Source organism: Mobula hypostoma, chromosome 12 (genome assembly GCF_963921235.1).
Source record: "Mobula hypostoma chromosome 12, sMobHyp1.1, whole genome shotgun sequence".
NCBI classification, from domain to species: Eukaryota; Metazoa; Chordata; class Chondrichthyes; order Myliobatiformes; family Myliobatidae; genus Mobula; species Mobula hypostoma.
This window is the reverse complement of record NC_086108.1, coordinates 84,426,275-84,454,142: the sequence shown is the minus strand read 5'-3', so window position 1 is coordinate 84,454,142 and position 27,868 is coordinate 84,426,275. Positions and strand designations below refer to the sequence as shown.

General features: G+C 42.1%; 1 protein-coding gene across 9 annotated transcripts in view; it reads left to right on the top strand.

The window, feature by feature from the left end:
* LOC134354971 (CMP-N-acetylneuraminate-beta-1,4-galactoside alpha-2,3-sialyltransferase-like) overlaps positions 1-27,868 on the top strand; it is a 568,489-nt gene that overhangs the window by 127,633 nt on the left and 412,988 nt on the right. Inside the window, exon 3 of one of the 9 annotated variants that reach the window (XM_063064543.1) lies at positions 3,080-3,128. The exons of the other annotated variants lie outside the window; for them this stretch is intronic. The gene's annotated coding sequence lies outside the window, so the exon portion shown is untranslated. The remainder of the gene's footprint in view (positions 1-3,079; positions 3,129-27,868) is intronic. 9 annotated transcript variants of the gene reach the window in all.

Genomic DNA, 27,868 nt, shown 5'->3' with positions numbered 1-27,868 from the left:
AGGGGGCAGTTAAGTAAAACAAATTTGAGATAGATGTCTGTGATAATAAATTAATATTAGATTTAAAATGGAAAGACCACACCTGTGAATGAAATTGTTCTCTTGTCCAAGGTTGTTCAGTGATATTTATCTTTTAGAGATTAAGTTATTGTCTTTACTTTGCATTTAGAAAATGGTGCACTAAGGTAAATGCAGCAGGAAAATCATTCAGAACATTACCCCCCTGAGTGATGCAGATTAGAAACTGTTGCTTTTGACTTGTGCTGTAACAATTGAAGCTGTCTTAATTTCAATTTGTGTTGGAAAAAAAATTGTAGAGTATTACCTTAAAAATATACAACGAGATATTTACTTTTCTGTGGTGGCACACAATAATTATATTCTTGAAAGACTGTTCTTGTTTCAACATGAAAGTACTGAGTATATTTTTGCCATTCCTGTTTTGAAACGTGTTACTTTCCCCCAGTGGTCTTAAAATAGCTTATTACTGCATCAAAGTCTGGTTCGTAAAAGCCTATCTGGGAAAGATGAGGATATAACAATTAATTCGATACATTACCTTCGAAATTGGATCATGCATTTGGCATTTTTTTTTCCTTCTAAATTCAGATTTACAAGTTGATTGCAAAGCACAGTCATAACATATGAATTAAGACTTGTCTAATTGGTCTGCAATATTTTCTGTGACTGCATATGTACCTAAAAAAGAAGCAGATTAGGCAATTGATGTCAGATAAACATTGTGCAAGATGTAGCTTGTGTATATTAACACACAAAATGTGGTGAGTGCTTTCTTTTGGTGAATGATGTGAACAGACTGTCTCGTAAGTATACGATGCAGTACTCCACAGATGCGTGGTTTAAATATAGTGACGGCTGGGTACTTAATATTCATGAATACAGAGCGTTCAGAATTCCTGCTGTTGTCTGCAAAGAGTTTGTATGTTCTCCCCATGACCACGTGGGTTTCATCCAGGTTGCTCCAGTTTCCTCCCACAGTCCGAAGACGTACCGGTGGGTAGGTTAATTGGTCAATGTAAAAATATTCCTGTGATTAGGCGAGGGTTAAATCAGGGGTTGTTGGCAGCACGGCTTGAAGGGCTGGAGGAGCCCATTCTGTCCAAGCTGTATCTCAATAATTGAATAAAATTTTGTGAAAGGGAAATGGGATTACAGTGACCACACTGATTGCACGAGACGCTCGGATGTCCTTGACGGAGAAAGGACACAGTCAATTTGAGTGGATCAGACTGCTGAGGGTATTTTAGGTTGAGTGTTAGTATCAGCTTAAATTTAAAACCGTTTAAAAGTAGGAGGTTTCAAGTGTGAAAAATGCTTGTTTCTCAAATTGGAAATCAAAGTTGGTAGCTGCAGTATTTCTCAACGCTGTATTTATTGTAATTAAGTTACCTTGGAATAGAGTAAAATCTCAATATTTATCTATTATACCAAACAAATGTCAGATGGTGGGTGATGCCAGTTGACTGGGCATAGGTTGGCACTATAGACAGATAAGTTACAGATGGAATTGAACACAAAAGTTTGTGGTGTTGAGTTTTGATAGCAGGGGTAAGAAGGTGTGATATGGTCTTGATGGCACCATTCCAAGGAGATTACAAAAACAGAGGGATTTAGTGGTTTATGCGCTTAAATTTTTGAATGTGATATAATAAAATGGACAAGCTAACAGAGCAAGTGAGCAAATTGTCTCAGTCTTAGGTGTTTGGATTCATTTAACTACTAGATGGGTATTTCTTTTTTTTGTAACTTATTTTTTATTGAATTTCATCAAACAAACATTTCTATAAGATGTATTTCAGATACTGTACATATATATCATTCTATCATCAGCCTCTCATTTTGGGCAACTCTGAAGTGGTGTGCATATTTTCACTTTATATTTTGACTAATTTCTGAGTTGCATCATTTTATTGCTTCAGAATATCGAGAGTTGTGAGAAAACAAAAAATTATCGATGGCAAACAAACCAATTTTAATGCCGGCATGGATAGTCTGGAAGCCTGAGTGTTGGGAACAGAGGCAAAGGTTGGGCTGATATCTCTCGCTGTCCCGCGAAAGTTCATTTTTTTATCCGCCCCGCCAAGGCTGAGAACTGATCCAGCTGCCCTGTGGTTTTGCCCAGCTGGTGTGATGACCTGGGACTGAGGCTTGGGCCTCCTCCGGCAACTCCGGGAGTGGATCTGGGACTCAGTCTGGTTCGGAATGCTGTTGGCCTGCTTGTATTGTTTGCGTGATCTATGGGTTTTGAATGATCTTTATTGTTATTATACATAGGTACAATGAAACTCTGTTTGGCTTCCTCTCAGGCAAATAAATAAAGCGGTAGATAAAAACAAGGCAGTAATAGAAAAACAGTATTAAATAGATAAGTAGCAGAAAATAAGTTGCAGCAGCACCAGAATATCACAGTAGTGCACCGTGCCGTTAGTGCAAGTATTTGAGTCCTGTGTGTGCACGTGTGTGCTCACAGTTTCAGTCATTGTTCTGTGAGAGTGGTGTGATGGAGGCCACAACTCTGGGATAGAAGCTGTTCCTCAGTCTATTTATTCTGGCGTTTAGTGTCCTGAACTTTTTGCTGGACGGCAGAGGGTCAAACAGGGAGTGGCCGGGGTGTGTGGTGTCTCTGGTTATGCTGATTGCTTTCCTCCTGACCTGGGAGCTCCATCCTGACAATTCGCTGGGCCGCCTTCACCACACGATTTTCTCTGTCTCTTTCTCTGCACAATTGTTTGTTTTTTTCCCAAATTGGGTTATTCGGGGTTCTTGCTCATGGCTGCTTGTAAGCAGGCAAATCTCAAGGTGTATAATTTATACATTCCTTGATAATAAATATGCTTTGAATATTTAAATAATTACTGAAGCAGGATTGATTTTCATGGATTATTAAAAATCCTTCATGAGGAAATAATATGCTAAAGACAACATCTTAAAAAAAACCTTATCAAAGGTGGTTTTTATTTGTGTTTTTGCGTAATTTTGCCACGTGTCCATAACTGTTTAGAACTTTGTGTTGTTGGTGCTGAAATTCTCAATAAACAAGTTGAAACATTATTTGTAGGAGATTAAGAAGAATATCGACGCTGCCTATATATGTCCTGATTATGAAGGTAAGGAAAAAACCAGCACATGCCTACCAGAAAATATGTTAATAATCATCTAACTCACTTTCCATAGTTTCTTGACATATGCTATTTGAAAATGCAGAGATTCAAATTAAACACAGTCAAATCTCATTCAAATTTTCTCTTCAATATAAAATCAAATCAGGCAACATTTTAATAGCATTTCCATTTAATGTAACAAATGTTAGAATTAGCATAGAAGTCCGGCCTCTGCAGAATCTCTTATGTTTGTGTTAGAATTAAGTCATTTTGATGGGGGGAATTTGTCTGGACAATGACTGAAATAAAAATGGCATAGCCTAGGTGGTAATTGTATGAACAAATTTTGTGGACATTTCTGGGTGACTTTAATGGAGTTATTAATGTTGTAACATAGAAACATAGAAAACCTACAGCACAATACAGGCCCTTCGGCCCTCAAAGTTGTGCTGAACATGCCCCTACCTTAGAAATTACTAGGCTTACCCATAGCCCTCTATTTTTCTAAGCTCCATGTACCTATCCAAAAGTCTCTTAAAAGACCCTATTGTATCCGCCTCCACCACTGTTGCCGGCAGCCCATTCCACGCGCTCACCACTCTCTGAGTAAAAAACTTAACCCTAACTTCTCCTCTGTATCCACTCCCCAGCACCTTAAACCTGTGTCCTCTTGTGGCAACCATTTCAGCCCTGAGAAAAAAGCCTCTGACTATCCACACGATCAATGCCTCTCATCATCTTATGCACCTCTATCAGGTCACCTCTCATCCTCTGTCGCTCCAAGGAGAAAAGGCCGAGTTCACTCAACCTGTTTTCATAAGGAATGTTCCCCAATCCAGGCAACATCCTTGTAAATCTCCTCTACATCCTTTCTATGTCTTCCACATCCTTCCTGTAGTGAGGCGACCAGAACTGAGCACAATACTCCAAGTGGGGTCTGACCAGGGTCCTATATAGCTGCAACATTACCTCTCAGCTCCTAAATTCAATTCCACGATTAATGAAGGCAAGTACACTGTATGCCTTCTTAACCACAGCGTCAACCTGCATAGCTGCTTTGAGCGTCCTATGGACTCAGACCCCACGATCCCTCTGATACTCCACACTGCCAAGAGTCTTACTATTAGTACTATATTCTGCCATCATATTTGACCTACCAAAATGAACCACTTCACACTTATCTGGGTTGAACTCCATCTGTCACTTCTCAGCCCAGTTTAGCATCCTATCAATGTCCCGCTGTAACCTCTGACAGTCCTCCACACTATCTGCAACACCTCCAACATTTGTGTCATCAGCAGACTTACTAATCCATCCCTCCACTTCCTCATCCAGGTCATTTATAAAAATTACGAAGAGTAAGTGTCCCAGAACAGATCCCTGAGGCATTCCACTGGTCACTGACCTCCATGCAGAATATGACCTGTCTACAACCACTCTTTGCCTTCTGTGGACAAGCCAGTTCTGGATCCACAAAGCCAGGGGTCCCCAACCTTTTTTGCACCGTGGACTGGTTCAATATTGACAACATTCTTGCGGACTGGCTGATGGGAGTGGTGGGGGGGGGGGTTGTTAACCACGACCGGAATATAGGTGATAAGTCAACTATAAGTCACTTATAAGTGGCTAATACACTCAATTTCATTTCTAAAAGGGTTTATCTAACGAATTTAATATTAAACACACAGCACATATTTTCCTCGCATGAATATAGTGATGTCAATTATAAGTCACTTATAAGTCAATAGCATCATAACATTTTAAGTAATGTTTGGATATTAAGCACACAGCATATATTTTCCTCGTTTGAACTTATAAAATTATTGCAACACACCAATATCGCTGAATCAGTGGGAGCCCTGGGCTTATTTCCCTGCAACAAGACGGTCCTATCGAGGGGTGATAGGAGACAGCAATACTCGAAGGGGGTTCCTTATGTCCAGTCTATTCTGCAATTTAGTTTTCGTTGCATTCATTGCAGAAACTCCACTTCACAGAGATATGATGCTGGAAATGGAAGCAACGTTTTCAGTGCTTTCATGGCTATCTCAGGATATTCAGCCTTGACTTTGATCCAGAATGCCGGCAGAGATGTTATGTCAAGCATACTTTTCAGCCCACCGTCACTTGCAAGCTCGAGGAGTTGATCTTTTTCCCGCGCTGACATGGATGATTCACCAGGGACATTCACAAATGGGTCACGGACCCATTCCTTTGCACGTCTTGGATCATTTGCAGTTGGGAAATGACGCTCGAATTCTGTCGACAGTGAAGATAGGTGATCGCGCACCAGCTGAGAGAAGGACGGTGCAGCCTCAGTCTCTCCCAAAATCCCAGCTAATGTTGGGAACATGTCAAATATGCCCCTGTCCACTCGCCTTCCCCACAGTTCCAGTTTGGCTTTGAAAGCAGACACTTTATCTGCCAACTTGTAGACAGTTGTCATTCTCCCCTGAAGTGACAAATTGAGTTCATTGAGCAGGTTGAAGATGTCACACAGATAAGCGAGTTTTGCTATCCACTCCTCGTCACTGAAGTGTGCTGCCAGTGGTGACTATTTTCCTTAAAGAAATCTCTGCAGCTGCTCTCTTAACTCAAAAACCCTTGCCAGGGCTCTCCCCCTTGTTAGCCACCTGACTTCAATGTGTAAGAGAAGGCGTTTGTGCTCTGCATTCATTTCCTCGCAAAGCTGCTCAAACAGATGTGAGTTAAGGGCTTTTGCTTTGATGTGAATGATAACTTCAACACTGTCACTCAATATACTGTTAAGATGAGGTGACATTTTTCGGCTAGCCAGCATTTCCCTGTGTGCGACACAGTGTGTAGACTGGCATTCAGGAGCAAGCTCTGACTCGGGTAGTGAAACCAGACAGCCATTCAGTCACAGCTGCAGCCCTCTCTGTGCATATTCCAACACAGAATGACCAGCCAGTTTGCCTGTGGTGTAGTCATTCAAAGACTTGAATAGTTCTGCCCCATTTGTGTTAGTTGGCAGCGGCAATGCACACAACATATCCTCGTGCACATCGTTATGAAATATACATCACACATAAACCAGCAGTATTGCCTTGTTGTCGACATCGGTAGACTCGTCGACCTGGATAGCATACCATGGTGACTCGTTATGCTGTTCCAACAGCTGTGCTTCGATGTCCTCTGCTATGTCATCGATTCTCCTTGAAACTGTGGTAGCTGAAAGAGAAACCTGTGCTATCTTGTTAGCTGCAGCTTCTCCCAACAGTTTACGGCACATGTCCTTGGCAGCAGGCAGAATCAATTCTTCACCAACAGTGAAAGGCTTCTTAGCCTTAGCAATACGGCTAGCCAGTAAGTACGACACTCTCAGAGCAGCAGCATTTGTGGAGGTGGTGGCTCTCAGCACTTGCTTCTGTCCCGCTTGCTCATGTTTTACCTTCTGGCTCTCCTAATTTCCTTTTTAAGCTGCTTCCTGTTAGCCTTATAATCTTTTAGATCTCTAACATTACCTAGCTCTTTGAATCTTTTGTGAGCTTTTCTTCTTGACTAGATTTATTACAGCCTTTGTACACCACGGTTCCTGTACCCTACCATAACTTCCCTGTCTCATTGGAACGTACCTATGCAGAACTCCACACAAATATCCCTGAACATTTGCCACATTTCTTCCGTACTTTTCCCTGAGAACATCTGTTCCCAATTTAAGCTTCTGATTTTCAGCCTGATAGCCTCATAATTCCCCTTACTCCAATTAAATGCTTTTCTAACTTGTCTGTTCCTATCTCTCTCCGATGCTATTGTAAAGGAGATAGAATTATGATCACACTCTCCAATAAGCTCTGCCACTGAGCGATCTGACACCTGACCAGGTACATTTCCCAATACCAAATCAAGTATAGCCTCTCCTCGTAGGCTTATCTACATACTGTGTCAAGAAACTTTGCTGAACACACCTAACAATCTCCGCCCCATCAAAACCCCTTGCTCTAGGGAGATGCCAATCGATATTTGGGAAACTAAAATCTCCCATCACAACAACTCTGTTATTATTACACCTTTCCAGGATCTTTTTCCCTATCTGCTCCTCGATATCCCTGTTACTATTGGGCGGCCTATAAAAAACACCCAGTAAAGTTATTGACCACTTCTTTCTTTATTAATCTTTTTATTGATTTAAAAGGAATATAAATACAAACAAGAGGAGAATTATCTCAATATATATACCAAAAACAATACAAACAGAGATTGACATAGACATGATCAAAATCAGACATGGTGTTAAGCTAGTATGTAATATGTAATAAAAAAGAAAACAGCTAATTCTCCTCTTATCAATTCATGAAGAGGAAAGAAAAAACTTTGAATTTTAAATGAAGGAAAAAAAACACCACACTATACAAAAAAAAGGGACTGGGCAGTCCATTCTGAGGATACAACCAAAAAAAAAGAAAAACTTTCTGATCAAATCTAAAACTTCGAAAAAAAATTGGAAGAGTAATAAATCAAATCAAATGAAAATATTGAATAAAATGTCACCAGATTTGCTCAAATTTAAAGGATGAATCAAATGTCTGACTTCTTATTTTCTACTTAAACAGGACATAATGGAGGAGAGCCAATAAAAGACAGTAGACGGATTAGAATCCTTCCACTTCAGTAAAATGGCTCTCCTAGTCAATAAAGTTGAAAAGGCTATCATATAGTCATAGTCATAGTCATACTTTATTGATCCCGAGGGAAATTGGGTTTCGTTACAGTTGCACCAACCAAGAAGAGTATAAATATAGCAATATAAAAAACATAAATAATTAAATAATAATATGTAAATTATGCCAGATGGAAATAAGTCCAGGACCAGCCTGTTGGCTCAGGGTGTCTGACCCTCCAAGGGAGGAGTTGTCCAATAATACATTCTAAAATTTGGCAAACCCATACCACCATCCTTCTTTAATTTCTGTAATGAAGGTTTACTCAATCTAGGATTTTTATGATTCCAAATATAAAATAAGATTATGGAATCTATTCTATCAAAAACGTTTTAGGAACAAAGGCAGGAACTGCCTGAAATGTATATAAGAATTTTGGTAGAACTATCATTTTAATAGCATTAATTTGACCTATTAGTGATAACGTCATAGGTAACCTTTAGAATGCATTTGCTGGGTGTAATCAACTAATGGGAGAAAATTATATTTATATAGGTCCATAAAATTTTTGGTAATTTTAATACGAAGATAAGTAAAGTAATTTTTAGCAACACTAAAAGGTACTTGATGATATTGATCTGAGTAATTATTAATGGAAAATAACTCACTTTTATATAAATTTAATTTATATCCAGAAAAAGTACTGAATTCAGAAAATATAGATAGCGTAGAAGGAATAGATTTCCTAGGATCTGAAATATAAACTAACAGGTCAACTGCATACAACGAAACCTTGTGTACTTTGTCCCCTCTTTTAATACCCTGAACAATATTGGAATCTCTAAGAGCAATAGCAAGGGGTTCTAAAGCCAAGTTAAATAATAAAGGGCTAAGAGGACATCCCTCCCGAGTACCTCTGTATAATCTAAAGTAAAGAGATTTTTGATTATTAGTTATACTGTAACCGCAGTCATAGGAGCTTGATAGATCAATTTGATCTTGGACCAAAATGAAATCTTTCCAAAACCGCAAATAAGTAAGGCCACTCCATCCTATCAAAGGCTTTCTCCGCATCAAGAAGAACAACACATTCAGATTCTTTAGATGGAGAGGAGTGAATAATGTTTAATAATCTTCGAATGTTAAAATGTGAATACATATTTTTAATAAATCCAGTTTGATCATTGGAAATAACACTAGGTAAAATACTCTCAAGTCTATTAGCCAAAATCTTAGAAAGAATTTTAAAATCCACATTCAGTAAAGAGATTGGTCTGTAGGAAGTGCATTCAGATAAATCTTTTTCTTTTTTAGGAATTAGTGAGATTGATGCTTCATAAAGTTTTCAGGAGATTCCCAGAGGATATAGAATCAGTGGAAAATTTGACATAAATAATGTGTAAGTATTTCAGTGAAAGTCTTATAAAATCCCACTGTATATCCATCTGGTCCCGGAGCCTTGCCTGGTTGGGAAGAGGATAAAGCCCTTGCTATTTCCTCTTGTTTAATATTGACCCCTTCCTGTTCCTAACCTCCACCCACAGAGACTCCGTAGACAATCCCTCCATGATGTCCACCTTTTCTGCAGCCGTGACACTATCTCTGATCGACAGTGCCGCACCCCCACCTCTTTTGCCTCCCTCCCTGTCCTTTCTGAAACATCTAAAACCCGGCACTTGAAGTAACCATTTCTGTCCCTGAACCATCAAAGTCTCTGTAATGGCCACCTCATCATAGCTCCAAGTACTGATCCATGCTCTAAGCTCATCCGCTTTGTTCACAATACTCCTTGCATTAAAATAGGCACATCTCAAACCGTCCGTCTGAGCGCTTCCCTTCTCTATCACCTGCCTATCCTCCCTCACACACTGTCTCCAAGCTTTCTCTATTTGTGAGCCAACCGCCTCTTCCCCAGTCTCTTCAGTTTGGTTCCCACCCTGCCAAAATTCTAGTTTAAACTCTCCTAAGTAGCCTTAGCAAACCTCCTCGCCAGGATATTGGTCCCCCTGTGATTCAAATGCAACCCGTCCTTTTTGTACAGGTCACACCTGCCCCAGAAGAGGTCCCAATGATCCAGAAATCTGAATCTCTGCCCCTGCTCCAATCCCTCAACCACGCATTTACCCTCCACCTTATTCTATTCCTGTACTCACTGTCATGTGACATAGGCAGTAATCCTGAGATTACTACCTTTGCGGTCCTGCTTCTCAACTTCCTTCCTAATTCCCTGTAGTCTTTTTTCGGGACCTCTTCACTTTTTCTACCTATGTCATTGGTACCAATAAGTACCATGACCTCTGGCTGTTCTCCCTCCCATTACAGGATATCTTGGACGCAATCTGAAACATCCTGGACCCTGGCACTTGGGAGGCAAACTACCATCTGAGTTTCTTTTCTGCATCCACAGAATCGGCTGTCTGACCCCCTAACTAGAGTCCACTATCACTACTGCCTTCCTCTTCTTTTCCCTACCCTTCTGAGCCACAGGGCCGGACTCTGTGCCAGAGGCACGGCCACTGTTGCTTCCCCCACGTGGGCTGTCCCCCACCCAGCAGTACTCAAACAGGAGTACTTATTGTCAAGGGGTATAGCCATAGGGGTACTCTCTAGTACCTGACTCTTCCCCTTCCGTCTCCTGACTGTCACTCACTTGTCTGTCTCCCGTGGCCCTGGAGTGTCCCAGTTGCCTATAAATCCTTTCTACCACCTCCTCGCTCTCCCTGACCAGACGAAGGTCATCGAGCTGCATCTCCAGTTCCCTTATGCGGTCCTTAGGAGTTGCAGCTCGACACACCAGGTGCAGATATGGCCGTCCGGGAGGCTGGGAGACTCCAGGACCTCCCACATCTGACACCAAGCACAGAAAACCGGCCTCACACACATACTACTTCCTTTCCGCGATTAACACAGGTAAACCTACCTCGCTGCGTTACCTCCTAAGCCTGTCAAGCCAAAACCCTACCACTCTGCTACCTCTTACACTGCTGCCTGCTGGATATGCTGGTCTTCTTTTTGAACTTTTCCTGCTCTACTGGCTGAAGTCACATGCCTGCGCTGTCTTGCCTCTCTTTTACCCTGAGTAGTAAAAATGCCTTCGCTCCGGAAACCCTTAGCCGTTCACTCGCAGCCTTATTGCTCCGAATCCTTGTAAGCAAATTGTAAGCTCAATTTGGTGTGGGATTTTCATCTTCCAGCATCCAGCACACTCAGATAATATGAATATTAATGCAGTACCCAAGAATAATCAATAGCAAGTTCCGAATAACAACAGGCACTATTGTTTCACAGTAATACTAGCTTTTGTACAGAGCATATACAATCAAGAGCACTGCACAGCAGTCTGCACACCACTCATGTTCAGCTTTGACACACCCTTCTATCCTTCTACCCTTCTATCATCACACACTTTCCTGCAGCTAAAACTATCAAATTCCATTTAAAGGACCCAGTGTCTCCTTTAATGAATGATGAGGGCGTGCAAAAGGCACCAATGGGTATACAGGGCATGATCACACCATACTTGGAGTAAGGTGCTTCTGATGGGCAATGCACTCGGGGTTTGTACTACATACAGTGCTTATAAAAAGTATTCACCCCTTTTGGAAGTTTCAGTTTTATTATCTTACAATATTGAATCACAGTGGATTTGGCTTTTATTTGACACTGCTCAACAGAAAAAGACTCTTTTGTGTGAAAGTGAAAACAAATCTCGACAAAGTATTCTAAATTAATTACAACATACAAAATATTTGATTGCTTAAGTATTTACCCCCTTCAAGTCAATATTTAGTAGATGTACCTTTGGCAGTAATTACAGCCTTGAGTCTGTGTGGATAGGACTGTATCAGATTTGCACATCTGGACACGGCAATTTTTCCCCATTTTTCTTTACAGAACTGCTCAAGGTCTGTCAGGTTGGAAGGGGATCATGAGTGAACAGCTATTTTCAAGTCTAGCCACGAATTTTCACTTGGATTGAGTTCCGGACTCTGACTTGTCCACTCCAGGACATTAACTTTGTTGTTTTTAAGCTATTCCTTTGTAGCTTTGGCTTTAAGCTTGAGTTCAATGTTTTGTTAGAAAACAAATCTTCTCCTAAGTCGGAGTTCTCTTGCAGACTGCGTCAAGTATTCCCCCAGGGTTTCTCTGTATTTTGCTGCATAATTTTACCCTCTTATCTTCACAAGCCTTCCAAGGCCTGTTGCAGTGAAGCATCCCCACAGCATGATGCAGCCATTACCATGCTTTACGGTAGGGATTTTGATGATGTGCTGTGTTTGGTTTACACTAAATATAACGTTCAGTCTGATGGCCAAAAACTCAATTTTGGTTTCATCATACCATAGAACCTTCTTCCAGCTGACTTCAGAGTCTCCCACATACTGTCTGGCAAACTTTAGTCAAGATTTCATGTGAGTTTTTTTCAACAGTAGCTTTTTCTTTGCCACTTTGCCATAAAGCTGTGACTGTTGAAGCACCTGGGCAACAGTTGTTGTATGTGCAATTTTCCCCACTCACCCACTGAAGCTTTTAACTCCTCCAGGGTCGTCATAGGTCTCTTGGTGACCTCCCTCACTAGTTCCCTTCTTGCATGTCACTCAGTTTTTGAGAACGACCTGCTCTAGGCAGATTTACAGCTGTGCCATATTCTTTCCATTTCTTGATGATTGATTTAACTGTATTCCGAAGGATATTCAGTGACGTGGAAATTTTCTTGCATCCATCTTCTGACTTGGGCTTTTCAATAATCTTTTCGCAGAGCTGCTTGGAGTGTTCCCTTATCTTCTTGGTGTAGTTTTTGCCAGGAAGCCAACTCACCAGAGTTGGACCTTCTAGATACAGGTGTATTTTTACTATAATCAGCTGAAACACCTTGAATGCACACAGGTCTTCAAGAACAGATCTCCATTTAACTAATTTTGTGACTTCTAAAACCAACTGGCTACACCAGTGATGATCTGGTGTGCCATATCGAAGGGGATGAATACGTATGGAATCAATTATTTTGAGTTTTATATTTGTAATTAAATTAGATCACTTTGTATAGATCTGTTTTAACTTTGACACAAAAGAATCTTTTTCTTTTGACCAGTGTTAAAAAAGCCAAATTAAATCTACAGTAATACAATGTTGTAAAACAAAAAAAAAACATGAAAACTTCTGTGGTGGTGGTGGGAAATGAATTCTTTTTATAGGCACTGTTTGTACACACACACACACACACACACACACACACACACACATATATGTATCTTTCAATTTTATAATTTTATACATGTTGTGTGTGGTTTGTGCTGTGTGTGACTGTTGGTACTGTGTTTTGTACCTTGGCCCTGGAGTACCGCTGTCTCGTTTGGCTGTATTCATGCGTACTCATGTACGGTTGAATAATCATTAGACTCGAATTGAACGTTGGTCCTCTTATTGAAGGAAGAATTTTAAAGTGTTGGATGGGAGAAGCACTGTATCCAGGAGATTTAATTGAAACCATTTAAGATCCTGAATGATTTTATCAATTTGGACTTTTCCCTCTTGTAGGGGAGCTTAAAATAGGGGTACCGGTTTAAAAATAAGAGACTGCCCATTTAAAGCAGAGATAAAGTATGATTTTGTGTTTCCTCAGCTGTATGTGAGTCTTTGGAATTCCATCCCTCACAGGACATTGAAAACAGAGTCTTTGATTATTTGTAAGGCAGAGGTAGATGGATTATTGATAAGCAAAGGAATGAATAATTACTAAGGATATTGTAACTTGGAAGTTCGCCATAACAAGTAGGTATGAGCGGCCAAGCACTCTACTCCCTTTGATTCTTATGAGGGTGACTTCACTGGAGCTTGTGTGGGCTCAGCACCCAATACCTCATCTACTCAGACTTATCAGGGAGCCACACCCTGTACCTGCTTCTTGGAAGATCAGTGCTTGAGAACACTTCCAGAAGGCTGTCCTCAATCACTAGGGCAGTCACAGCGTGGTGTGTATGAGGGAGCCTGACGGTGCTGTATCTCAGCCTGTATTGCAGTCCTGAAGAGCTTTTTGATGGAGGTATACAGAAAAGGTTTCGATTTAGCATAAGAGTTCTAGAGGAGATCTGAGCAGGAATTGTTTTATTCAGAGGATGGATGACACCAAGAATGCACTGCCTAAGGGAGTTCCACATTTTCTTGCTATATTTAACACTTCTTGAATCATCATGCAGTAGAAAGCAAGGGAAAGCAAAGAAAACAATGCTGGTAAATGGAATTAGTGTTAATTCAAGATTGGTTAAGATTCAGGATTGTTTAATGTTATTTTCAATACACAAGTACAAAGGAGTTTGTTGTCCATTGATCCTGTTTGCAGTTATTCTATAGACTTGCTAAGTATGCCCATAGGAAAAATAATCTCAGGGCTGTATGTGGTGACGTATATGTACTTTGATAATAAAGTTTACTTTGAACTTTTGAACCTTGAAATAATTGTTACTCCAAATCCAATGAAGCACAAAAAAACCATAAGATAATGAACGTAATAAAAAAAACACAATAAATATAAATACATAAGGCAGTTTATACATCTATTGATTGCATGTCCTTAAAATGACACTAAGCACAGAGTATCTGTACATAAGGTAACACTAACAGGAAATGATAAAGTAGTGGTGTAGTGGAGTGTGTTAGTGGGTGGAGGTGTTGTTCAGTCTTAATGTTTGGGGAAAGTAGCTGCTTTTGAGTCTGGTGGTCTTTGTGTGGATGCTACATAGACCCTTCCCTGATAGGAGTGGGACAATCAGTCCACGAGCAGGGTGAGTGGGATCCTTCAGGATATCGTTGGCCTTTTTCTGACACCTTTCTGTATATATGTCCTTGATGGTGGGTCAGCTGGTACCGGTTGTTGGATTATATAGGATAATAGCCAGTGTGGATTCCTCAAAAGGCATCCAGTAACCAACACCAAGGCTGTTTACAAGAAGGAGATGAGCAGACTCTATTTTCTAAGGAAGCTGAGATCTTTTACCAATCTGTTATAGCGGGTGTAGTCTTTGCAGCTTTATGCTGGGGGGAGGGGGGTAGCACTGGTGCTGGTGATGCAAAAAGAGTAAATAAACTCATCAGAAAGGCTGGATCCGTCCTTGGCTATAACCTGGGCTCTTTTAAATTAGTGGTGGGGAGGAGGTCACTAAACAAACTGTTACCCATTATGGAAAATCTGGCACTTCCTCTCCATGACCTACTGAATAAGCAGCAGAACACCCTTTTGAACAGAGTTATTCAGCTCAGCTGTCACAAGGATCATTACAGAAAATCTTTCCTACCAAATGCAATAAGCATATGTGACAGTTCATCTCTGTGTGACAGGAGAACACACATCAGAGTACAACAGTCTCTGTTTTATTACCTTTGTATTTTATACATTATTATTGTGCATTGGTAAATTATTATTGTGTTTATTATTATTTTGAACTTTATTTTTAGTTAAGTCTGCAGACTACTGAGTGTAGTTTTTAAATGTTGCTGCTACAACAAAAGAATTTCCCATGGGATTAATAAAGTACTTTATTATTATAGTACTATTATTAATAATTAAGGCCTTCTGTGACTGCAGTTCCAGTTAATGGGACTGCATTCTTTAACCACCAGAAGGCAGCACTGTTTCATAGTTAAATAATGCTGTGCTGTCAGAGAGCAAGAAGGTGGTCTATCCCAGTGCCTTGATGAAATGCATTTGAGAATACTTTGTGTTGTATAAAACAGAAGAAAAGTAATTTTTAAATGATCTTTAAATTCAAGATTGTAGAGAATATTTTATGTAGCTTGTGTGAAGATTCCCTTGATCGAACAGTTCTCAAGTTGTGAACCTCCTTTCATTGAAGATCTGTTTCCTTTTCCCTCCACAATGTAAACAACCTTGCACTATTCAGCTTTGGAGCAATTCCTTCACTGACTTACTGCGGCAAGTGCTGCTCTCCCTCCGCACAATGCTTCCGTTGTTGTGCCTGGCTGTGCAGACACTGCTGGTCGTGCCTGCTGCATTGCCCCAGGACAGCCTCACGCATGAGTTTCCACCTCCTCTTATCCCGGCTCGTGCTGACCCTTTTATTGAAACTCCCACCTCTCTTTGGGTGGGTCCAATCAATTTCTTTGCCCTGACTTATAATAAGTTGAAATAGGAGTAGGTTTCTCAGCCCCTTTTCTACCTTTCGATAAGATTATAACTGATCATTTACTTCAGTGCCACTTTTCTCCAACTGTATCATCCCTGATTCCCTATTCATAAAGCTTTTCATCTCTCTTGAAGAAATGGAATAGGATTAGATACAGAGCTCTCAGACTTTCAACCCTGCTGTACCATTCAATAAAATAATGCCTTATTAACTGTAACTATAATTCTGTATTTTTGCCAACATGACACCACCGTAGTGGGCTGTATCTCAAGTAATGAGTCATAGTACAGGAAGGAGGCAGAGAGCTTAGTGCCATGTTGTCATGACAACAAACTCAGCAGAACAAAATAGCTGAATACTGACCTTGTGCACATTGTCTTGTCTATATCCATGATAAAGGGGTTGAAAGGGTTGAGACGGGAATCGTCGATTGGAGTAATGCTCAGAAGCAACAGAAGCGTTCCCACGCAGGTCCAGCGAAGAGCTTTAAGAACCCAGTCTCTATGAAAGAGAGGTACCGCCTAGCGGAATGGCCGTCGTCGGAGTAGTCAGAGACAGAGTAGTAAGGCTTTGCCTCAACAAGGCTTCGGTGAGAACAGGCAGAGGCAAGGTAAGTAGGTAAGTTCATTCCTTATTTCCAATTTAGATCCTGAGAGTATAGGGGTTGTGTCTACAGAGCCAATGTTATGTTCTGGGTGTCAGATCTGGGATTTCCAGGAGACTCCCAGCCTAACCGATGACCACAACTGCGCAAGGTGCATCGAGATGCAGCTCCACAGAGACTGTGTTAGTGAGCTGGAGCCGCAGCTTAATGACCTTCAGCTTGTTAGGGAAGGTGAGGAGTGATAGACTGGGGCTGCAGGGAGGTAGTCACCCCAAGCCTACAGGAGACAGATAAATGGGTGACTGTCAGGAGTGGGAAAGGAGAACGTCAGAGAATTGAGAGTACTGCTGTGGCCATCCCCCTCAACAGTAAGTACTCCATTTTGTGCACTGTTGGAGGGGGGGACCTACTTGGAGGAAGTCTGGCCCTATGTTTCAGAAGGGTGGGGAAGTGAAGAGGATGGCAGCAGAAAAAGGGGACTCTATAGTCAGGGGGACAAATAGGCGATTCTGTGGATGCAAAAATGGAACAGGGATGGTAGTTTGCCTCCCAGAAAGAAAGCCATCGTTGAGAGCTTAACATCAAAGGATATACTTTGTATCAAAAGGATAGGCAGCAAGGCATAGGCAGTGGTGTAGTTCTGTTGGTAAGAGATGGAATTAAATCTTCAGAAGGAAGTGACCTAGGGTCAGAGAATGTTGAATCTTTGTGCGTGGAGTTAAGAAAATGCAAGGGGAAAAGAAAACATAATGTGAATCATATATAGGCCTCCAAATAACAGCCAAGATGTAAAGGGAGCTGGAAAAAACATGTAACAAGGATAATGGGGGATTTCAATATGCAAGGGGATTGGGAAAATCAGATTAGTGTAAAATCACAAGAGAGGGAATTTGTTGAATGCCTACAGAATGGTTTTTTAGAGCAGCTTGTGCTTGAGCCTAATTGGGGAAAGGTTATCTTAGATTGGGTGTTATGTAATAACTCAGATCTTATTAGGGAGCTTAATGTAAAGGAACCCTTAGGAGGCAGTGATCATAATATGATTGAATTCATACTGCAAATTGAGAGAGAGGAGCAAAAGTCACATGTATCAGTATTGCAGTGGAATAAAGGGAATTACAGAGGTGAGGGAGAGGAGCTTACTCAGTTGGACTGGAGGAGGATACTAATGGGGATCATGGCAGAGCAGAGATGGCTGAATTTTTTGGGAATAGTTCAGAAGGCACCGGAGAGATATGTCCCACAGAAGAAGAATTTCTCAAATGGCAGGGGCAGGAACTGGGCTGACAAGGGAAGTTAAGGACTGCATAAAAGCCAAGATTCGGAGCAAGAAGGCTGTGAGTGAACAGCTAAGGATTTCCGGAGCGAAGGCAGTTTTACTGCTCGGGGTAAAAGAGAGGCAATACTGCGCAGGCACGTGATGTCAGCCAGTAAAGTGGGAAAAGTTTAAAAAGAAGACTGCCATATCCAGCGGGCAGCAGAGTGAGAGGTAGCAGAGTGGTAGGGCTTTGGTTCAACAGGCTTAGGCGGTAAGGAGGCGAGGTAGGTCTACCTGTGTTAATTGAGGAAAGGAAGTGGTATGTGTGTGAGGCCGGTTTTCTGTGCTCAGTGTCAGATGTGAGAGGTCCTGGAGTCTCCCAGCCTCCCGGATGGCCATATATGCAGCTGGCGTGTCGAGCTGCAGCTCCTAAGGGACGGAGTTAGGGAACTAGAGATGCATCCGATGACCTTCGTCTGGTCAGGGAGAGTGAGGAGGTGATAGAAAGAAGTTATAGGCAGGTGGTCACACCAGGGCCATGGGAGACAGACAAATGGGTAACAGTCAGGAGAGGGAAGGGGAAGAGTCAGGTACCGGAGAGTACCCCTGTGGCTGTACCCCTTGACAATAAGTACTCCTGTTTGAGTACTGTTGGGGGGGACAGCCTACCTCGGGGAAGCAATAGTGGCCGTGCCTCTGACACAGAGTCCGGCCCTGTGGCTCAGAAGGGTAGGGCAAGGAAGAGGAAGGCAGTAGTGATAGGACACTCTATAGTTAGCAGGTCAGACAGGTGATTCTGTGGATGCAGGAAAGAAACTCGGATGGTAGTTTGCCTCCTAGGTTTCAGGGTCTGGGATGTTTCAGATTGTGTCCAAGATATCCTGCAGTGGTAGGGAGAACAGCCAGAGGTCGTGGTACATGTTGGTACCAATGACATAGGTAGGAAAAGGGAAGAGGTCCTGAAAACAGACTACAGAGAGTTAGGAAGGAAGTTGAGAAGCAGGACCATAAAGGTAGTGATCTCGGGATTACTGCCTATGCCACGTGACAGTGAGTATAGGAATAGAATGAGATGGAGGATAAATGCGTGGCTGAGGGATTGGAGTAGGGGGCAGGGATTCAGATTTCTGGATCATTGGGACCTCTTTTGGGGCAGGTGTGACCTGTACAAAAAGGACGGGTTGCACTTGAATCACAGGGGGACCAATATCCTGGCGAGGAGGTTTGCTAAGGCTACTGGGGAGAGTTTAAACTAGAATTGTTTGGGGGTGGGAACCGAACTGAAGAGACTGGGGAAGAGGCGGTTGGCTCACAAATAGAGAAAGCTTGGAGACAGTGTGTGAGGGAAGATAGGCAGGTGATAGAGAAGGGACGCACTCAGACTGATGGTTTGAGATGTGTCTATTTTAATGCAAGGAGTACTGCGAACAAAGCAGATGAGCTTAGAGCGTGGATCAGTACTTGGAGCTATGATGTGGTGGCCATTATAGAGACTTGGATGGTTCAGGGACAGGAATGGTTACTTCAAGTGCCGGGTTTTAGATACTTCAGAAAGGACAGGGAGGCAGGCAAAAGAGGTGGGGGCGTGGCACTGTTGATCAGAGATAGTGTTGCGGCTGCAGAAAATGTGAACGTCATGGAGGGATTGTCTACAAAGTCTCTGTGGGTGGAGGTTTGGAACAGGAAGAGGTGAATAACTTTTCTGGGTGTTTTTTTATAGGACGCCCAATAGCAACAGGGATATCGAGGAGCAGATAGGGAAACAGATCCTGGAAAGGCGTAATAATAACAGAGTTGTCGTTATGGGAGATTTTAATTTTCCAAATATCGATTGGCGTCTCCCTAGAGCAAGGGGTTTAAATGGGTGGAGTTTGTTAGGTGTGTTCAGGAAGGTTTCTTGACACAATATGTAGATAAGCCTACAAGAGGAGAGACTGTACTTGATTTGGTATTGGGAAATGAACCTGGTCAGGTATCAGATCTCACAGTGGGAGAGCATTTTGGAGATAGTGATCATAATTTTATCTCCTTTACAATAGCATCGGAGAGAGATAGGAACAGACAAGTTAGAAAAGTGTTTAATGGGGGTAAGGGGAATTATGAGGCTATCAGGCAGGAAATTGGAAGCTTAAATTGGGAACAGATGTTCTCAGGGAAAAGTATGGAAGAAATGTGGCAAATGTTCAGGGGATATTTGTGTGGAGTTCTGCATAGGTACGTTCCAATGAGACAGGGAAGTTATGGTAGGGTACAGGAACCGTGGTGTACAAAGGCTGTAATAAATCTAGTCAAGAAGAAAAGAAAAGCTTACAAAAGGCTCAAAGAGTTAGGTAATGTTAGGGATCTAGAAGATTATAAGGCTAAAAGGAAGGAGCTTAAAAAGGAAATTAGGAGAGCCAGAAGGGGCCATGAGAAGGCCTTGGCAGGCAGGATTAAGGAAAACCCCAAGGCATTCTACAAGTATGTGAAGAGCAAGAGGATAAGACGTGAAGGAATAGGACCTATCAAGTGTGACAGTGGGGAAGTGTGTATGGAACCGGAGGAAATAGCAGAGGTACTTAATAAATACTTCAATATTCATTATGGAAAAGGATCTTGGTGATTGTAGTGCAGACTTGCAGCAAACTGAAAAGCCTGAGCATGTAGGCATTAAGAAAGAGGATATGCTGGAGCTTTTGGAAACCATCAAGTTGGATAAGTCACTGGAACTGGATGAGATGCAACCCAGGCTACTGTGAGAGTCGAGGGAGGAGATTGCTGAGCCTCTGTCGATGATCTTTGAATCATCAATGGGGATGGGAGAGGTTCCAGAGGATTGGAGGGTTGTGGATGTTGTTCCTTTATTCAAGAAAGGGAGTAGAGGTAGCCCAGGAAATTATAGACCAGTGAGTCTGACCTCAGTGGTTGGTAAATTGATGGAGAAGATCCTGAGAGGCAGGATTTATGAACATTTGGAGAGGTATAATATGATAAGAAATGGTCAGCAAGGCTTTGTCAAGGGCAGGTCGTGCCTTACGAGCCTGATTGAATTTTTTGACGAAACAGTCCAGGAATGTTTAGTGTAGTTCAGTTCAATCAAGCAACAGCACAATTTATCATAAGACCATTAGACCATAAGATACAGGAGCAGAAGTAGGCCATTTGGCCCATCTTCTCCACCATTCAATCATGGGCTGATCCAATTCTTCCAGTCATCTTCACTCCCCTGCCTTCTCCCCATACCCTTTGATGCCCTGGCTAATCAAGAACCTATCTATCTCTGCCTTAAATGCACCCAATGACCTGTCCTCCACAGCTGCTCGTGGCAACAAATTCCACAGATCTATTACCCTCTGACTAAAGTAATTTCTCCACATCTCTGTTTTAAATGGACATCCTTCAATCCTGAAGTCATGCCCTCTTGTCCTAGACTCCCTTACTATGGGAAATAACTTTGTCATATCTGATTTGTTCAGGCCTTTTAACATTGGAATGTTTCTATGAGATTCACCCCCCCTGCCATCTCCTGAACTTCAGGGAATATAGCCCAAGAGCTGCCAGACATTCCTCATACGGTAACCCTTTCATTCCTGGAATCATTCTCTTGAATCTTCTCTGAACCCTCTGCAATATCAGTATATCCTTTCTAAAATAAGGAGCCCAAAACTGCACACAATACTCCAAGTGTGGTCTCACGAGTGCCTTATAGAGCCTCAACATCACATCCCTGCTTTTATATTCTATACCACTAGAAATGAATGCCAATATTGCATTCGCCGCCTTCACCACCATCCCAACCTGGAGATTTACCTTTAGGGTATCCTGCACAAGGACTCCCAAGTCCCTTTGTATCTCTGCATTTTGAATTCTCTCTCCATCTAAATAATAGTCTGCCTGTTTATTTCTTCCAACAAAGAGCATGACCGTACACTTTCCAACATTGTATTTCATTTACGTCTTCTTTGCCCATTCCCCTAAACTATCTAAGTCTCTCTGCAGGCTCTCTGTTTCCTCATCACCACCCACTCCTCCATCTATCTTTGTATCATCGTCAAATTTAGCCACAAATCCATTAATTCCATAGTCCAACTCATTGACATACATTGTAAAAAGCAGCGGTCCCAACACCGATCCCTGTGGAGCTCCACTGGTAACCGGCAGTCAGCCAGAATATGATTCTTTTATTCCCACTCTCTGTTTTCTGTTGACCAGCCAATACTCCACCTATGCTGGTAACTTCCCTGTAATTCCATAGGTTCTTATCTTGCTAAGCAGCCTCATGTGTGGCATCATGTCAAAGGCCTTCTGAAAATGCAAGTATACCACATCTACTACATCTCCTTTGTCTGTCCTGCTTGTAATTTCCTCAAAAAATTGCAGTAGGTTAGTCAGGTGGGATTTTCCTTTCAGGAAACCATGCTGGCTTTGGCCTATCTTGTCATGTGCCTCCAGGTACTCCATAATGTCATCCCTAACAATCGATTCCAACAACTTCCAAACCTGTTGCACAAAATTCTGGCCGCTTGGTCAAGTTCTCTCTGAAGTGTCAACTTTAAGAATGGAATAGTCCGATAGTTTGGCCATTGTTTACCCTCATCTCCTTCACACAGTTCATTTGGACCTGATGCCACCTAATTCTTATTGTAGCCCCCTGAAATCATTAACCCTTGTTTCTTCCCTCTTCATCATCATCATCATTATGTGTCACTCCACTCTTTAAGAAGGGAGGAAGGCAAAAGAAAGGAAATTATAGGCCAGTTAGCCTAAACTCAGTGGTTTGGAAAGTGTTGGAGTCTAATATTAAGGATGAGGTTTTGGGGTACTTAGAGACCCTGAAAATAAGTCAAAGTCAGCATGGTTGCTGTAAAAGGAAAGCTTACCTGACAGCTGGAATATTACATTCTATAATTTAATATTTTACATATTGAAATATGTTACATACTAATTTATGGAGCAAGCAGGGTTGACAAAGGAGAGGCAGTGGATGTCATTTACTTGGAGTTTCAGAAGGCATTTGATAAGGTGCCATGCATGAGGCTGCTTAACAAGACAAAATCCTTTGGCATTACAGGAAAGATACTGACATGGATAGCGGAATGGCTGACAGTCAGAAGGCAGTGAGTGGGAATAAAAGGTGCCTTTTCTGGTTGGCTGCCAGTGACTGGTGGTGTTCCTCAGGGGTTAGTATTGGGACTGCTGCTTTTCACATTGTTTGTCAATGATTAGAATTGATAGCTTTGTGCCAAAGTTTGCATATGATACAAAGATAGCTGGAGGGGTAGTTGTTGCTGAGGAAACAATGTGATTGCAGCAGGACTTAAACAAATTGGAAGAATGGGCAAAAAAGTGGTAGATGGAATACTGTGTTGGGAAATGTATGATAATGCATTTTGGAAAAAGGAACAGTAGTGCGGTCTATTACCTAAGTGGAGAGAAGATTCAAACATCAGAGGTGCAGAGGGACTTAAGGAGTCTTTGTGCAAGACTTCCAGAAGGTTAATTTACAGGTTTAGTCTGTGGTAAACAAGGCACATGCAATGTTGGCATTTATTTCAAGGGGAATAGAATATAAAAGCAAGGAGATAATGCTGACGCTTATTAAGAGACTAGTCAGGCTGCCCCTTGGAGTATTGTCAACAGTTTTGGGCCCCATATCTCAGAAAGAATGTGTTGTCATTGGAGAGTGGTGGATATGTGGAATGCTCTGCCCCAGAAGGCAGTGGAGGCCAAGTCTCTGGATGTTTTCAAGAAAGAGATGGATAGAGCTCTTAAAGATAGCTGAATCAAAGGTTATGGGGATAACGTTACGGCCTGCAGGGACGAGGTCCAGCACTTGGCCGCGTGGTGTGCTGACAACAACTGGGCCCTTAACACCCAGAAGACCAAGGAGATCATTGTAGACTTCAGGCATGCCAGAAGTCACACTCACGTCCCCATCTACATCAATGGAACTGTAGTGGAGTGTGTATCAAGCTTTAAATTTCTTGCTGTCCACATTTCCGAGGATCTCACCTGATCCCTGAACTCCTCCATCCTGATCAAAAAGGCGCAACAGCGCCTCTATTTCCTGCGGAGCATGAAGAAAACTCACCTCTGTCCCAGGATACTGACGGACTTTTAACGCTGTACCTTTGAGAGCATACTCACCAACTGCATCTCAGTGTGATATGGCAATTGTCCCGTATCGGACTGCAAAGCACTCCAGCGTGTGGTGAAAACTGTCCAGTGGATTATCGGCACCCAATTGCCCACCATTGAGAACATCTACCATAAACGCTGCCTGGGCAGGGCGAAAAGCATTATCAGGGATGCATCTCACCCCAACCATGGACTTTTTACTCTCCTCCCATCCGGTAGGCACTACAGGAGCCTCCACTCTTGCACCAGCAGGCACAGGAAGAGCTTCTTCCCTGAGGCTGTGACACTGCTGAACTTCTCATCACAGCGCTAAGCAGTATTGCACCCATATTGTACTGTCTCAGTACTTTTATATTATTTTGTAAATAACACTGTTCTTTGCATTTCTGGTCAGATGCTCAATGCATTTCATTGGCTTTGCATCTGTACTTGGCACAATGACAATAAAGTTGAATCTAATCTAATCTAATCTAATAAGGCAGGAACTGGATACTGATTGTGGATGATCAGCCATGATCACAGTGAAAGGCGGTGCTGGCTTGAAGGGCTGAATGGCCAATTCCTGCACCTATTGTCTATTGTCTACTGTCTATTGAGAGAGTCCAGAGGAGGTTCACGAGGATGACTCTGGGAATGAAGGGATTAACATAGAAGGAGTGTTTGGCAGCTATGGGCCTCTACTGACTGGAATTTAGAAGAATTTGGGGGGATTTCATTGAAACATACCAAATATTGAAAGGACTGGATGAGGTGGATGGGGAAAGGTTGTTTCCTATGGTGGTGGTATCCAGAACTAGAGGGCACAGCCTCAGAATTGAGGGGTGACCCTTTTAGAACAGAGGTAAGGGAGAATTTCTTTAGCCTGCGAGTAGTGAATCTGTGGCATGCTCTGCCACACCCTGTGGTGGAAACCAAGTCTGTGAGCATATTTAAAGCAGAAGTTGAATGTTTCCTGATCGGTCAGGGCACCAATGGTGATGCCAAGAAGACTGGTGTTTGAGGTTGAGTGGGATCCGGGATCACCCATGATGGAATGGAGGAGCAGACCGGTAGGCTGAATGACCTAATTTTTCTTCTATGTCTTATAGTCTTATGGAGATCTTCAAGTTTCTGCAAGTGAACATCACCAATAGCCGGTGTCCTGCTCCAAACATGTTAATACTGTGCCACGGTCTAAAATCCTTCCCAAATATCTCTATTTCCTCGGGGCGGGGCGGGGGCTAAAGAAATTTGGGGCTGTCAACCTTTACCAGTTTTTATCGATGCACTGTAGAATGTATTCTATCTGGATGCACAATGGTTTGGTATGGTGACTTCTCTGCACATGGCCCCAAGAAACTGCAGAGTTGTGGACACAACTCAACTCATCGCAGAAACCATCCTCCCCTCCATGGACTCTGTCTATACTCACATAGCCTCAGTAAAGCAGCCAGCATAATCAAAAGGTGTGCTCACCCCAGACTTTCTCTCTTCTCCCATCTTCCATCAGGCAGAAGATACAAAAGACTGAAAGCATGTACCACCAGGCTGAAGGATGGCTTCTACTGGCTATAAAATAGTTTTTAGATAGCTCTCTAGACCAGCGCTTCTCATTGTGCGCAGGTGGCCTTTAATATCTTGATGCCTAAGATGAGGGTTCTCCCAGATGCTCTTGGATCTGTTCTGTCACTGGATTTGTAGGCAGCATCCTGTGCGTTTAGTAGGGAGCACACCTCTGCGTTCAGCCAAGGCTTCTGTTTGGACCTTGTGATCACTGTCCTTGAGGTACCGACGTTGTCCACACACGTACTGAACCATCAGTAATGCTGATGCTGAACAATCAGGATTTTTGAATGGACGGATAGTGGATTGTCAGAGTTTAATATACGGTGAAAATAGTGGCCTTCTCCACAAGCGTAGGTTTGGATAGGGATATGCTATCACCATTGTAGGTGGAAATTTGTGATAATTTATCTGAACATGGATGTGAAGCTAGGGGTGAAAGGATAGCCAGGCAGCTTAGCACAAGTTTTTCATGGGAATAAGTAGGTCAGCAGCTTGCTTGAAGCATACAATGTTTAATGTGAAATGAATAAAAATAGACCCAGAATCAGGCTTATTATCACCTGACATATGTTGTTCAGCAGCGGTACAACGCAAGACATAAAAATCTCTGTAAGTTACAGATATAAATAATTAGTGCCAAATATAAATAACAAGATAGTGTTCATGGGTTCATGGACCATTCAAAAATGGGATGGCGGAGGGGAAGAAACTGTTCTTAAACTATTGTGTAGGTCTTCAGGCTTCTATACCACATTCCCGATGGTAGCAAAGAGGGCATATCCCAGATGGTGAAGGTCATTAATGATGGATCCTTAATGGGTCCCTGAGGCACTGCCTCTTGAAGTCAGGAAGGTTTATGCCCATGATGGAATTGGTTATAGCTTTTTATGACGCTCTGCATTAGAGCCTCCATACCAGGCTGAGATGCATCCATCAGAATGCTCTCCACTGTACATAAAATAAATAGCAACAGTTTCAAACATTTACATCTTTTCTTTAGCATTCATGATTTTGGAATGTTATAGATACAAAGGTTCCACATGCTGTGAAATGCTAGTTAGCATGTATTAGAACTAAGTTGGAAATAGATTTTTAGTACACCATTCATCTGTAAAAAATTTGTTAGAGTCTTTAGTGACATACGAAATCTCCTCCAGCTCTTAATACAGTAGAGCTGCTGGCAGTCCTCCTTCATAATTCCTTCTTCATAAAAAGCTACAAACCTGTGATATTATAGGGAAGATTCTAGCATAGATAAAGCAGTGGCTGATTGGCAGGATTCTGAATAAAGGGAGTCTTTTCTGGCTTGTTGCCAGTAACTAGTGGTGTTCCACAGGGGTCTTTGTTGGGACCGATTCTTTTTACATTATATGCCAATGATTTGGATGATGGAATTGATGGCTTTGTTGCAAAGTTTGCAGTTGATATGAAGATAGGTGGAAGGGTAAGTAGTTTTGAGGAAGTAGAAAGGCTACAGAAGGACTCGGACAGATTAGGAGCATGGGCAAAGAAGTGGCAGATGGAATACAGTGTCGGGAAGTGTATGGTCATGCACTTTGATAGAAGAAATGAAAGGGTTGAATATTTTCTAAATGGAGAGAAAATTCAAAAATCTGAGGTTCAAAGGGACTTGGGAGTCCTTTTGCAAACTGAGTCTGTGGTGAGGAAGACAAATGTGATGTTAGCATTAATTTCAAGAGGCCTAGAATATAAAAGCAATGTTGAAACTTTATAAAGCACTGATGATGCCTCATTTGGAGTATTGTGAGCAGTTTTGGGCCCCTTAGAAAGGATGTGTTGAAACTGGAGATGGTTCAAAGGAGGTTCAGAAAAATGATTCAAGAATTGAATGGCTTGTCATATGAAGAGTGTTTGATGGCTCTGGGCCTGTATTCACTAGAATTCAGAAGAATAAAGGATGACATAATTGAAACCTATCGAATGGTGAAAGGCCTTGATAGAGTGGATATGGAGAGGATGTTTCTTATGGTGGGAGAGTCTAAGACTAGAAGACAGTCTCAGAATAGAGGGGTGTCCTTTTAGAATGGAGAGGGGGAGGAATTTCTTTAGCCAGAGAGTGCTGAATCTGTGGAATTCTTTGCCACAGGCAGCTGTGATGAAAAAAGTCTGAATGTATATTTAAGGCAGAGGTTGATAGATTCTTAATTGGTCAGGGCATGAAGGGATATCAGGAGAAGACAAGTGATTGAGGCTAAGAGGAAAAGTGGATCAGCCATGATGAAACGGCAGAGTAGACTCGATGGGACAAATGGTCTAATTCTGCTCCTACGTTTTATGGTCTTATGATTGCATCAGATGTTGGCAGTTACAAAGGGAGGTACAGAGACCAAGGTTTTGAAGCTTTTTGATTATTAATGAGGGGATGATTGTGTTCATTGCGAGGTATGGTTGATTAACAGCAGCTGATGTGCGTTTTGCTGATGTCTAGGTGCTCCGAA